At 41.4% G+C, this 10,486-nt stretch overlaps 1 long non-coding RNA gene across 1 annotated transcript; it reads left to right on the top strand.

Moving 5' to 3' along the window:
• Nucleotides 1-998: 998 nt before the first annotated feature.
• LOC134159173 (uncharacterized) lies at nt 999-4,171 on the top strand. Its single transcript, XR_009963058.1, has 3 exons — nt 999-1,138; nt 3,148-3,246; nt 4,033-4,171. It is a non-coding gene; the product is annotated as an uncharacterized LOC134159173 (long non-coding RNA).
• The last annotated feature ends 6,315 nt before the right edge of the window (nt 4,172-10,486 follow it).

Genomic DNA, 10,486 nt, shown 5'->3' with positions numbered 1-10,486 from the left:
ACTTTCTCAGCCTATCTTCATACAGGAGGTGCTCCAGTCCCCTGATCATCCTCGTGGCCCTCCTCTGGACTTGTTCCAACAGTTCCATGTCCTTTTTATGTTGAGGACACCAGAACTGCACACAATACTCCAAGTGAGGTCTCACCAGAGCAGAGTAGAGGGGCAGGATCACGATCTTCGACCTGCTGGTCACGCTCCTTTTGATGCAGCCCAGGATACGGTTGGCTTTCTGGGCTGCAAGTGCACACTGCCTGCTCATGTTCATTTTCTCATCAACCAACACCCCCAAGTCCTTGTCTGCAGGGCTGCTCTGAATCTCTTCTCTGCCCAACCTGTAGCTGTGCCTGGGATTGCTCCGACCCAGGTGTAGGACCTTGCACTTGGCATGGTTTATTTGTTGTTTTTTTTTTTTTTTTAATAAACCTGAGTATGTTTCCTGAGTTGTTATTCCCATTTTTAGATGCAAGAAGCTGTTTCAGTGAGAATAATGTCAAATTTGTCCACACTTCAAGCAAATTTGGGGGGACAGTTTGAGATGCCAACTACAGTTCTCAGCACTTGATAGCACTCTGTATTTGCTGAATATGATTCTCACTGCCATCAGTTTCTGCTGTGAGGGTTTAGCATTTCTGTAAATCTGATCAACACCTCTAAACATGGATATTCCTAAATCAAGAACCCACTGTGTTTCCCCACCCATCCAGAATCCTTCTCTTCACCTGCTATTTCTCACCCTTTCAGTTAGTGTATCGCACCAAAGCTGCCATATCCCTCCTCCTACCAGGGCAGTAAGATCTGGATTGTGGGAAGGACAGCATCTCTACTTTTGGGTCTATTTTTCAGCTCCAGGTAACTCCTAAGGGCAGCAATTTCAGGGGAAATTTGCAATGAAAAGTTCCCCTTTTGTGATTTGCGTATATGTAGCACAGATGATTGAAGACTGAAAACTGTAATTTTCCCTTCCCTTTACCTAGGATCTTTTCTATAACCCTCTGATCCCTTCTTCTTTTCTATCCTGCAACTTGTTGCTGAAGATACTGAGCCCACCTTGGTGTCCTCCACTCCTTTTAACTTTTCCAACACAGCTCCTTCAGAGGGTTGGGTTGGAGTTTCCCAGCTATGGCCAAGACCCATAATTGTGAGTGGTTTATAAAGGTATAGTGAGACTTGTGAAAGACCAAGAAAAAACCCAAAACATTCACTGAAAAAAAAAGAAAAAAAAAATCAATGACAGGAGTTTATTAAAATCTGAACCAGTCATCCAAGTACAATGGTGGAAGACCCACATTTGACACCCTTGAAACCCAAGTGGACAAAACATCCACTTTGCGTGTGCTCCCAGGGGATGATGTGAGTACACTCAGCGTCCATCAGACCTTTGCCAGCTAAGATTTCCAGGATTAAAACTTACTTTTATAATGCCAGCAGCCTGTCTAAGCTTTGCCTAGCTGAAGTGGTCAAGAAAGGTACAGTCACAGCTATATGCAGGCCTTTCCCACTTACTCGCAACAGCAGTAATGAGTATATGAAGTATTTTACGTCCCTTTTCCTTGCCATATATAGCAATTATTCTGTCATTCATCAAATGTACACAAATTCCTTTTCATATGTAAATACCCCATTTGCTTCACAGCTCTAGCCAAACAGTTGTGCAGTTCTTTGTCAAGAAGATAATATATTTAATCATGGAGTGCCTTGTTTCCATTGTATTGAACAGGTGCTGTTTAATGGCACAGCCATTGTAACATTATATTCATTTATTAATGTGAGTGTAACGAACATATTGTAGAGACATGAATGCGCTGGCCTCATGGTTAGGGTTAGTGGTTTCTTATGATGTGGTATGTGTAGGATAGTGGCTTAGATTCAGACTGCAGAGAAGCAGGAGTTCATTATAGCCAAGTCCAAGTGATGTGGCTGGTTTTGGCCCTTGTTCACTTTTGAAAAGCAGAGAATACATGAAAGACTTCATTGAAAATGTGCAAGTTATTCAGTGTGGTTAATTCTACATTGGCTTCACTCCCACCTTCTTTCAAGACTGCGTATGTGACGATGCTTTGTGAAACAGCAAAACCAATCTGCAGTAGATTCATGCTGCTTTTGGATACATACGCAACCCCTAGTATCCTATTTCATGAAGTGACTGGTCTTGAAATACGATGGAGGAAGTCATTAGGTGATCAGCTAAAACTATGAAACAATGCCTGCTTGGTTTGTGCAGCTACGGCAGCTCTGTCCCTTCATTTACTTATTTTTATGCATGCTACCACATTTTTAGAAGTTACTATTCTGAGCGTTCCCTACCTAAAACTGCAGCGCAGCCAGATGGCAAGGTAGCTACAGTCGCACAGGCAAATCAGGTGAGTAAGTGGAATAACTTACGCACCTGATTTTTCTTACTGTATGAAATCACCCAGTTGGCATCAGCCCTCATGGGGCCAGAATTCACAAATGCAGGTAAATGCCTGCAGTGCCCATTTGCTTTATGGAACATCAATGCCTACAACAGTTTGTTTGGATACATGTCTAATATATACTTTTTTCTTAAATGCTTGATTCTGTGATGCCCTATATCATAATTATACAGTGCATTAGAAGTATTTTTTCCCCTCCCTTTTGGAAATACTGTCTTCAGATTTCACAGTATGTACATAGGTGATCACATTAGAGAAGAGATTAATAAATGCAACTAAATCTTCAACTCTGTACTGTACCCTCTGTTATATGATGTATCTTTGGTTTTGTATGGTCTGGCAATTAAATAATTTTAATCTTGTTGATCTCTATGTCACTTCCATCTATAATGTTAACTGGCTTTTTCACAGCAGTTTCAGTCAGCCATGAGCACTTTCCCAGTAAAGCAAATGACAGAATCCCATTAATTACTTTCATTGCTGCTTTCTGGACTCCATCAGTTCCCAATGTTTTACTTTCTGTGGAAGTCCAAGAACAGAACAAGGAAATAAAATAAAGTGTTAATACTATTAGAACATTTTTGGTACTCTTCTCTTGACTCTTCAAATTTTTATAAGAGATTGAGCAAATGCCCTCATGAAGTTGCCCAGCTTTTCTTCTTGCTTAGACTGAAAAACATATTGGCCTTATTTTCTTCTCACTAACACCAGTTTTGCAATCTTTTAACTCAAGTTTCAGCTGAATTACTTCACAGTTACAACTGAGTAAAGAAGAGGAGAAACTGCTACATTATCTGCTTTTCAATTTTCTCCTGTGGGGCTTGGAATCAAGGTAGGGAGTCTTCAATTCCAGCAGGAAGGGAAATCACTTTTCTGGTCACAGTTGGTCACAACCTGGGGAGAGTGCAAAAGTCCTGTGCACGATGACCCCTTATCCTCACAAGCTCAGCCTGGATAATTGTGCTTTGACCTGCTATGGCCCTAGAGGAAGGCAAAAAATCTGGAGCCACTTCAGTGATTTGCCATCCCCTGTTATGTGAGCTGCAACAGTCTGCATTTGCCCTCAAATCAGGCTCTACTCTACACTCCAAATCTCTTCCTGTGTTTTATCCTCTTAACTCAAACAACAGCATTAGTCTTCTTGTCCCTCTCATTTCACTCTCTTCCCTGAAGACCCGAATTCTTCTCTGAAAACTGCTTTTACTGAGCTACCTCCCAAACCTGCTGTAGGTTAAACAGGGAGCAGAGGCTTGTCATCCAAGGACACATTGGTTCAGTTTGTGCTGTAACGGTGACATCTAGCACAGATGCTCATACAGTATTAGAGACTCCTATCTTGGCTGAGGCCTGTCTGGACACCATAAAATTTGTATATTTCACATCCTGAAATATAGCCTCTTCCTCAAACAATCTGTCTGTCTCAAAAGCCAGACTGACAATGGATTTGTTTTGATTTGGGGCAGGGGCAATTTGCCTGCTGTTACAAAACATGACTGAGAAAACTGTGAGCAAAAGCATCTTTTGGCTTCCTGACACAACACTGTCAGCCATGTCAGACTTTTTATTTAGCTGGGTTTTAACTGAATTTATTATTAACCAGAGTGAATTTTATAACCAGATGGGAACAGTAGCCAGGAGCCAGCTGTGGCAGACCACACACCCTTCCAGGCAGTGTGGCGGCTGCTCCTCCCTCTGAGGACACACACCACAGATCTGAGGATCAGGTGATAGATTACACAGGTTGTGTTATCACCTCTTCTCTTTGTTAATACCTCAGCTTTTCACCTGCCACCAGGACCTCAGGCTGAAACCTCAGGCCCAGTTTTGAAGTATGTCTGTCATATAAATTAGATTTAAAAAATCACCCTCTCCAGGGTGAAACTGACAGCACAGGCAGGTTTACCTACAAGATCACTCTGCAACCTGCACTTCAAAAGGAGAGACATCAGCAGTGGCTAAGTCCATGCATGGCCCTGAGTGGACTTTGCTCAGACATCTTTGTGACACAAAATATGACAGCTTTATATCTGAACTGGGACTAGAGCGGGGAAAAGTAGATCTCACAAAGCTCCCATAGTAAAGATAGTGTAAAACTTCTGACAGAATCCTCTAAACTAGCTGTCCTGTGAAATGCAAACATATAGCATAGCAGGGGGGCTCTTTATTACATGCCAGTTAGAAACATATGAGACATTACACTCAATATTAATTTTTTAGGGATTGACCTTCCACCACACCAGCAGATTGCACCATTATCTGCAGCAAGAGCTTTTCTCACTGAATGGAAACATATTCTGATGTTGATCATGAGAAACACTGTTTCAGTATATATGGAAATGAAAAGAATGTATTCTCAAATCAAGAAAAATAAATCCCTAATCAACAGAAACAGGCAAACAAATTCTGTTCACACCTCTGCATCTATCAGTGCTGCTAACCAACACACCTTGAATTATCATCAATGTAGCTGAGAGTAAACTTTGGCCAGTAACTATGATGCATTTTATCTTACTATAAACAGAATTCCTAACATGCATACTGATAACCAATCACAGCTGCATGAAAATAGCAGAGCAGCTAGGTAGGGAAGAAGAGTGATAGAAGGTTTTCCAGAAATAATTGTCCCTGGACAATAGAGATTCTCTGTGCAAAAGCTTTCTAATAGGAAGAAATATCTTTCAATACATTTCATTTATTATTTCAGTAACACTATTCTTCATTAATAGAATAAACCCACTAATATTGCCCTGCATCACTTCAGTGATACCAAAGACAATACCCCATTTTAAGAAGAAATCCTCTGTCTCCAAATGTATGTTCTGCACCCTTAAAGGAATAATGTTATTAAAAAGAATCATACAGCCTTTCCTTTAGGAAACTTCAAACTTTTCTGCCTGAAAGATTTATGAAGACTAAAGAAAGCTCAAGCACCTCTTCAATGAAATGAGAGCCTACACAGCTGAGGAAGATACAGTGATCTGTGACAGTATAATTCCCTCTTTCTAAAAATTTGACTGTGCCTGAAGTGATGGGACATATATGGGTAAAACACAGCTGTTGTATGGTCTCAGGGAAAGTGTGAGGGAGAGTTAAATCATATGGGTGCTAAAATGATGTCACTAAACATAGCTATCATTAAATTATTTTTAAAGTTTTAATATGGAAACATGATCGCACCAGTCAGCAGTTACTGGACAGACCAGCTGGGAGGATCCACCAGCAGCATAATTCAAGACACAGACATTCAACAAATTGCATATGAACCTTAAAATAAGCAGAAAGAGGGGCAGGACTCCAGAATTATTTTTAAAAACAATTTCATAACAACCCTCCCTACCATGCCAGCTATGCAGTGTTCCAGGACACTCCCTGATAACTGCTGTGGTGATCTCATCTTGAATTCTCATTATATAATGAGCTAAAGAAAAAATCCTATCAAGGTGTAAAAGAGTTTATATTCTATCCAGAAAGAAAAGTCACCCTTTATAAATATTAGCTGCTGTGTTCTGCTCCATCAACTTCCAAAAAACCTACTTGCTAAGGAAACCATGGGATTTACTTTTTCTGCTTATTTTGTTTGCCTGTTGACAGCTGTCAGATAGCATACAGGCTATGGAATGGAGCAAACAGCAAAGCAAGATTTTCTTCAGCAGCACCACACCTGGCACATTTAGCAAGGGAACTTGGAGCAGAGGGTGTGTGCTGTGCCAACAGGTAGGATGAGCGCTGGTAAGTGAGAGCACTCCAGAAAAAGGACATGTTTGCTTGCACCATCTACCCTTACCTCGAGCTACTGCAATGTTGTATTGTAAGAAGAGTACTTATGAAATTAAGCTTTTTTTTTTTTTTACATAAGTGATACTAATCAGGTTTTGTTTACCCATCCTTACTCACTGTACAGACTTCTCACTAACAAGCTATTATGTTCCTCTACTTCTGTAACACTCCCATAAAATCTTTCAGACTACAAATGGATTTCTTCCAAGAATCATATTGCCATGTGGCCTCAAATTGTCAACTGACCTGCATTAATCCAGAACTTCTGAAAAGTCATTATGCAACACAGCAACAGAGCTACAGCAGCAGAGGTTAGTCATTACCATGCCCCTAACTGAAGTGACAGCACTAAAATCACATTAGGGAAGAATTTCAAAAGGCTACACCTACTGCATCTAAGTAAAGAACGTAAATGAAGTGTTAATTGAAAGTCAGAGAAGTATCAAGTTATGAAAATAAGATTAGAAGAAGAGTTACAGAGGAAAGAGAGACTCAGCTGATTAGAGAGAAATTATTCATAAGACCAACTGCTGTAATTTGGAAAAAAAACTCCAAAAGCAGCCGATTCTGTATTACCATATATATGTTAAATTCAACACTGTGAGAGACAATTACTGAAGATGCTAAATCCATACACTGTGGAACCCACCAGCAGATGCTGACCATGCCTGACATTTAGAAAAAAAATGCCATGAGGTTGCACTGTTCCTTTTACTTGCCCTCTGTACTCCTCCATTACTGCCTGCTGGTGATATGCTCAGAAAGAAACCTGAGCTGCCCTGAATCGTAATGAAGTGCCTTTGTGTTATAATGGCATGCTTAACTTATACGTTTCAATGTTATTTTTGGCAGCCATGTGATAAAAATCAAAAACTCTGTGTGTGTGTGTGCGCAAGCACATTACATTCAAGTCACATGAGCAGGAGGCATAATTCTGTCCCCAAAATAAATGTACTATAAAGGCTGAAGTTTTCTAAAAGTGTTTTTTTCCCATCTGATGCTCATTTAGGCAAAGGGAAAATCAGCTTGTCTTACTGGAAGGATGCAGCAGCAATTTGCAGTAGTACACCTGCCCCTTCTCTTCCCCGCAACCTTTAACACTTTCCCAGTGCTGCTGGAAACTGAAGAAACTAACCATGGTCCTCTCAGACATTCTTACTCCCTGCCTCTCTCTCCTCCACCCAAGCACCTAGATTAGCCTACTAGGGAGCATATGACCTCAAAACAGTGCTTCAGTGGTGCAGCAGGACTGAAGCACTGCTCTGTACAATAAGGGTTGTCGTTCCTAATAGAAACACAAGGTGTTCATAAACCCACCCACACCAATGCTGAGAAGCTCAACCACTGATACCCCTTCATCCCAGGTAGTGGCTCCCAGGATTACTCCTCCCAACTGTCTCTGAGTGTCCTTCTTGTGATGGACAGGTCAGGAAAGAAGAGCACTATGCAACAGCAATGGCTATCAGGTGCCAAATCTAAGGAAGGTGAGTGGGGCAGGATACTATGGACAAACCCAAGTTAACTTCAAACAAGCTAACTTGGGTACCAAGAACACTTTTGTCCACGCTGACTGGAACTCTCTGCAGGTTACTCTGCTGCTTCACAATCCTCCTAGAGAAACATCCCCTCATTTCTGGCAGAAAAAGCAAAACATCCAGTGGCATTTGGAAGTTGTTTTCCCTGTTGCGGCAACACATACAACAACCTTTGTAGACATCAAGAAATTGCTAGGCTTCATCAGGCAATGTTCTCCTTTTGCAGTGCTAGCAGATGCAGACATAAAGGACCAAAAGAGCAGCCCAAAATGCAGCAGTGATGAGTACTACTGAGCTCAAGGGCCTTGAGGAAGACGATTCAGGGATGGCTTGGACATGTGGTAGGTGAAGGTTTACACAGGAAGAAGCTGTGTAACCTGCTGGCCAGACTTCGCCAGCAGGACTAGGGCAGTGACTGTCCCCCTGTACTCAGCACTGGAGAGACCACACCTCGAATCCTGCGCTCAGTTCTGGGCCCCTCACTACAAGAGACATTGAGGTGTTGGAGCAGGTCCAGAAAAGGACAATGAAGCTAGTGAAGGGTCTGGAGAACAAGTCCTGTGAGGAGCAGCTGAGGGAACTGGGGTTGCTTAGCCTGCAGAAAAGGAGGTTGTAGCAAGGGGGGTGTCAGTCTCTTTTCCCAAGTAACCAAGTCATAGGACAAGAGGAGACAGCCCCAAGTTGTGCCAGTGTAGGATTAGATTAAATATTAGGGAAAAATGTCTTCACCATCTTCAGTTCAAATGTGAAGCACTGGACCAGCCAGCCCAGGGAAATGGTTGAGTCCCATACCTGGAGTTGTTTAAAAGACCTGTGGATGTGCCAATTAGAGACATGTTTTAGTGGTGTACTTGGCAGCGTCAGGTTTGATGAACTTAGGGGCTCTTCCAACTTAAACAATTCTATGATTCTAAGCTACCTAAACCTGTCTGTATGTTGTACTTCATTGCTGCTGAGTCATTTGGTACCTTTGAACAAGTTCGATGTGCGTGAAGAAAATGTCTCCGTTTCTTCTCTTTGAAAGCAGAATAATGTTTACTTAGCGGAATAAACCTCAGAAACACCAAAAGCCTGCCCTGTGCTTTGAAGCTCACATGTATCACTTTACCACACAGAGTCATTCTCTTTTCTTTTGCTTCTGTTTTCCATATGAAAAAGAAATTATTACATGAACACTGAAATGAAACCTGGTTACTCACAGAGGTCAGGTCTTTATCCTATCAGCTTTATTTTCCCAGTCACCTCTGCCCGAACCTGTCCTTCAGTCCCCTCTGTATTCCTGGTGTATGCCTATTCTGTATGCATGGAACAGTGTATGTTGTGCTAGGGACCCCCACGCTGACTGCTTAGCTGACACCTATGTTTTATGTGGCTTCCCCTCTGCAGAGGCACTGCCTCTGCCTCTCTTCCTCTAGACAGAAAGCAGTTTTCATTAATCTAGTCAAAACGTAATTATCTGTAATCCCTCTCCAAATCCAGCTGAAGACAGAACAAGCTCAGAAGCTGCTTGTGAGGGGGACTCGCAGACAGACAGATTGATGACAAAGAAAGATTGCATAAGCCTCATTTTCTCATGAAACCAAGATTCAGCAGAATTAGTAGATTCAGCATGATGTTCCACAAAGATTATTTCATCCACTGTATACCACTTATTATAGAGGAACACAATTAATTTTACACAGCAGCACAAAATATTACACAAGAAAAAGAAGGGCTGATCCCTCATCACGGTTGAACCAGTGGTCATGAACCTCATTATGGGTCTTGCAAGCAAATAAAAATTTTCAACAATGGCATTGCAGAATTTTGTTTAAAGCCTATAGAAAGTTGAATAAGCAGAATCAGGATGGGATTTATCCTCAAGTCACTATAAAACTAAACTACACTATTTTTACTAAATACAACACAAACTAATCACAGACATGTACCTTTACTTTACAGAAATACTAGTTAATCTTCTAAATGTCAGTAGAAATAGCACAGTTGTTCTCACAGACATTCACCTCTATATACCTAAATCCAGTTCCCAGACCTGATCTCCATACTGTGGCTCTTTTGCAGTTGCGGATGTGCTTTACATTTTGGTAGTATGCACACTTCAATTTACATATGTGTAAGCTTTCTGTTTACGTAAGTAAGTTGCTCATTCCATTTGCGGTTGCCATCGGAGTACTTAACCTTGCTTACAACCCCAATTTTACATAGAACTGAAGAGTTACCTCAACAATATTAAAGTCTATGCCTTCCTGACGACCTGCATCCAGCACCATTTAAAGTCAACAAACATGTCTTTTCCCTGACCCTTTTGAGCTTTTGTTCAAAAGTTTGAAGGCTGCTTACTGACAAGTGATTTGTTTCCATTAGAACATGCCTCATTCCAGCCATCCGTGACCATTTTGTACTTAGGGCTTTATAACCAGCACGTCTCAACATTCCTAAAATCCCAGAGAGGATCTGAAAATAGAATAAGAAATGAGCATTTAAATTAAAAGCAACAGCCCTTGCATGAAGCTGCCAGGTTTTTATGGTAGATGGTGTCTTTTTGCCCACCCCCACTCTCTCTGCTCCCCCTTCTTCACAGGGTTGTAAGCCGCATTTTCCATAATATTTTGCAATGCCACCTAGGGTTACATTCACTCTATTTATAGGTGCCTGTTTTAAAGTGAAACAGGTGTCAGATTGAATGAAGCTGTTGTCAGCATACATGTCCTCCTGGGGAGGGGATGGGAGGTTTACTACTTTCTGTGCTTGGGGGATTTA

The sequence above is a fragment of the Pezoporus occidentalis genome, unplaced genomic scaffold, assembly GCF_034315485.1.
Source record: "Pezoporus occidentalis ecotype Australia unplaced genomic scaffold, CSIRO_AGI_Poc_V1 ctg141, whole genome shotgun sequence".
Taxonomy (NCBI): domain Eukaryota; kingdom Metazoa; phylum Chordata; class Aves; order Psittaciformes; family Psittacidae; genus Pezoporus; species Pezoporus occidentalis.
The sequence above is the reverse complement of the archived record's forward strand: the minus strand, read 5'-3'. Positions and strand labels throughout refer to the sequence as shown.